Below are 4,635 nucleotides of genomic sequence, written 5' to 3'. Positions count from 1 at the left end.
TTACTGTCTGCCAAAAATCCAAAGTACCCTACATTGGTATCCATTAATTAAGATCAGACCAGAAATTAAGAATATTTAAAGGGATTTGCACTAGCACAATTAGGACTACAGCAGCAAGAGTTAACATTTTCAGGGGAACAACTTCTGTCACTTTTCTTTAATTTATATAAGTTCGATTATAATAGTCATCTTCAGAATAATGATGGCTAGCATTAGCATAGAGTGCTCTGGGTCACAAAGCTTTGCACATATTATTTCATTTAGTTTGATGCTGATGAAACCATGTAAAGGACATAGAATTGTTATGCTAGTTTCACTAATGAGGAGACTAAAGCTCTGAGAGCTTAAATGACTTTTTCAATGACACACCTGATAAATGAGTTCCATCCAGGTCTACTGACTCCAAATCCACTGTTCTATATCTCAGTACATCACCCTAATAATTCCCTGGAGAGTGACTCCACAAAACTAAAGCTCTTCTACAATACCGATCAGAAAAGCAAAATGGGGCACCTCAGCAACCCAACTAAAAGACATCCTGTATGTAGCTTATTTAAATGTATTCCAAATAATATATTTACTTATGCAACATTCATGAGAATTCTGAGTTGTTTTGGTTTCATTTGTGGGTTTTTTTGCATATATATTTGCAACTGAGAATGAATACCATAGATCAGGACACTTCTTATCTGTTACTTATATAATATCTCTGAACATTCATCAACTCTTTGCTATTCTGTTAAAGATGTATACTTACTCACCTATGAAAACAGAGTTAATTTTGATTTTGTCAATGAGTTTTATTCTCTCTTTTATATATTTCAAAGGTAAAAATATTAAAAATTCATATAAACAAAAACAAAGAAAATTACATATAGCATTCTCACAAAGACATCACATTATCACATTGTATTTGTATATATTCTTCCAATTCTCTCTCTCTTTCTCTCAATATAATACATATTGTTTTATAAATTTATTTTTTTGAATTATTTTATGTTCTGATGGTATATAAATGCTATCTTGTCATTTGGACATCTAGAAATCAATTAGAATTTTTAAAAAATTTTAAGTAAGTTCTCATCAACAATATAATTACATTGTACGTACACAATGTGATTGTCTTCAGCAAATAAATAAATAAAAACCTAAGGCTTACACATTAAAAATAAAAATAAAGGAAATTAAATGCTTACCCCTTTTACGTACCTGATTTCTGTTTACTAGGGCCCAAGAGAAGGTCCAAAACGTTCACGTCTTGTGATGGCCTGTCTTAGTCTTACTGGGCTGCCATAATAAACAGATACCACAGATCTGTGTCGGTTAAACAACAGAAATTTAGGTCTTCACAGTTTTAGAGGCTGGGAAGTCCAAGATCAAAGTCCAGCAGGGTTTGGTTCTGGTGAGGACTCTCTTCCTGGCTTGTAGACAGTCATCTTCTCGCTGTGTCATTGCATGGTAGAAAGAGAGGGGGTGAGATCTCTGGTGTCTCTTCTTGTAATGACATTATCCTGTTGGATCAGGTCTCTACCCTTATCACCTCTTTTAACTTCAGCTACTTCCTTAGAGGCTACATCTCCAAATACAGCCACATCATGGGGTAGGGCTTCAATATATACATTTTGTGGGGAGCCACAGACACTTAGTCCACAACAAGGCCCAAGCCTAAAAATAAGAATAGGTCTAAATAATATGCTCTCAAGGAAGGATCTTGGAGACAAAGGAATGTACAGAGTTTAGTACCCCAAATCCATGCTAGGCAAGGCATGCTACTATCCAGATAGCAGCTAAGGTGTGACACAGCTTCACACAGTATAGTCAACTTAGCTGCTACTAGTATTATTGCTATTAGTGAGTCACTTTATTGCTTAAGTCTCAAATTTCTTATCTGAAAAATAGGAATAATATGTTCCTCAAAGGACTAGTGTGAGGATTAAATGAAGTTACGAGTGCCAACTCTAGAGCTTACACATAAGCCTAATAAATGTTAGTAGAAATGAAGAATGAGAAACTGTTCCCGATCGCCCCAAAGGATATCCAGCTGTTTCCAGATTTGCTAAGTCCGTAAAGGTATGCTCCCAGAGTTCTAACCCAGTACCAAGGAAAGATCTGGATTTACTCAATAAACCATGAGCATATATTCAACGCACACTTCCTCTCTGCCAGGCTCTGCACCAGGTAATACACTTTCTTAGGTAGGAATTATCAGATTTAAAGTGCTAATTATAGTTAACATATAATTAGACAAGCACACTAGAGAGCAGTGTCTATTGGTAATGGTTAGTCTTTTGGGACCTTAGAGCTGCAGGTCAGGGTTCTCAGAAGCGAATCACTCTCTTTGATAATTATCAAACCTAACAACAACCATACCTCTGAAGCACATCTCAGTACTAATGTTCATTGACTGTCAGAATTTTCTCAGTGTTTGCTCAGACAAAAGGAAGACGAGCTTTGAAAGCTGTGATGGGACTTGAGACACTCCTTTATATGCTATCAGCATATAAACAAAAACATCACAAAAAATCTTGGCTTTCCACTGACCATCATCCCAGGTAACAGACCCTAAGCTAGGTTCACCACTTAGGCTATATCATTCAAACAACATAACTCGGTGAGGCTGGTACTTTCATTATCCCCATTCTTAAGATGACAAATAATTAAAATAAAATAAAAGAAGATGTGGCTTTAAAAGTAACCTGGCCAGGTCAAAATCCAAGAGCTGAGAAAAGTTCCAAACACTTGAGATATTTTTCTAACTCAAAAGCCCATGCATGAGTTTACAACATGTCCAGGAGGGGCAACCTGAAATTAAGAAAGGCTGGTAATTTAGAATTCTGAATTGCAGGCAAAGGGCTCTTCTTTCATGTAACTTTCAGTAAAGACTGAGAGCTAGGATATAATGGACTATTCCAACTTGGTATCAGCTCTGAAAGGAAATGACATAAAACAGCTATTAGAAGGCCAAATGTAAAAGAAAAATAGGAAGAATTGACTTTTCAGAGCTATTCATTCTCACTCAGAGATGGAGTTGATACTAAACCCTTATTTATACTGGGTATGGAATCATACACATTGTTGAGATCTGGGTCTGATTACACCTATGGCACTGTGCAGTGTATTTCAGTGTAAACAGAGTAAGTCTGAGTTTGATTTAGAGAAAAACAAAAAATACGCTAAAAAAATTAAAACTACATGTGAGGGGGAAATACCTCTCCTTTGGCCCCTTTGCTCCCGATCGGTGAACATTTTTGCATTTTTCAAAGACATCAAAGGGTTGCTACGAGGCTTACCTTGCTCACAGGACTTTGGATGTATCTTCTAGTGCTGCTGAGAAGATGTGTCATGACAAGGCACATCCACCGTGGTGTGGTGTGTCAAACTTGAATCACTGGACTTGAGAAAAGAAGGCAGAGTTTGTGTTCTATGCTGAAGATAGCCCATGCATTTCTCTCAGGGAGGAAAAAGTTTTCGAGCTTAAACAAAATTGAGAAAAAGGGTAAAGAAAAAAATAGGTTTTTTAAAAATATATAAACATCTGTAAAAATCCTATCTTAAAATATCAGTAATACAAGTAAATTAATGTACTAGTAGCAAGATTACCAATCTAATGCAAAGTCTATTCATTGCTCTTCATATGCCTATTCTATTCCACAAAGTTTTTGCAAGGTTGAATGACATGAACAATATTGCTTGGAAAAATAGATGATCTAACTTTATAAGCATTTCTCAAGTATTCCTCTGATGCCAGAATTTATAATGAATCTTCTTACTACCCTGGCCTCAGCCAAATTAATGAATAATTTCCTTTCTCCTTCCAGTGAGTCTCACAGATTACTACACCTTTTTTACCCAAGAAGTCCTATCCTATTGTATCCTATTGTATCTACCTGAAGCAACTAGATTCAGCTCCATCAAAGGTATACCTTTCAAGAAAATAATCTTAAAAGTGAATTGTTTTAAAGATAAAAATGTATCCATTTTCTTTTTCTTCTGATCTTCTACCTTATGGTCTTCAGGTCCATTGTAATATAGGTTTTAGGGTAATGAGTACATTACACCAATAGATTTGCTCACGTATTTAAAGAAAAAGCATAGCCTAAACATGCATAATATTAAAAGAAACAAAGTAAAGACAGGCTCTAAAAGTAAACAGGTCAGAGTAAATTTTATGCATAACTACAGAAGCCACCAGCAGAGGATGCAGTCAAAGCCCTATCTTTGCTTGTCTCTGGTAACTGCTTCCCAGTCATGTCTTATCACTACCTTGTACTTGGTGTAGCACAGCAAAGCAGCATTTGTCACTGACACAAGTGTATTCCAGGGCATCTAGAAAAAGGGATATGGAATTAGCTCTTTCTTCAGCAGTCATAGGTCTGAGTCTCTCTGCCTACCACTTTTCATCTATTTTACTGAAATTCAGTTTTCTGAGCAATTAAATTCTGGCTGAGAGAAATGTTTCTGCAATCCTTTTCAATATACTCACTTTCCAATGTAATCCCAAACTCTGACTGGCTTCCACATAATAAACCTAATTCCTTAAGATTTATAGTGTCTTAAACTTTCTTTAGTTAGACTTTCAAGTTGTAAAGGACTGAGATAATTACATTTGGAATGTTTATACCTCTCATCATAACT

The sequence above is a fragment of the Pan troglodytes genome, chromosome 3, assembly GCF_028858775.2.
Source record: "Pan troglodytes isolate AG18354 chromosome 3, NHGRI_mPanTro3-v2.0_pri, whole genome shotgun sequence".
In the NCBI taxonomy this organism is placed as follows: domain Eukaryota; kingdom Metazoa; phylum Chordata; class Mammalia; order Primates; family Hominidae; genus Pan; species Pan troglodytes.
Note: the sequence above shows the minus strand (reverse complement) of the source record.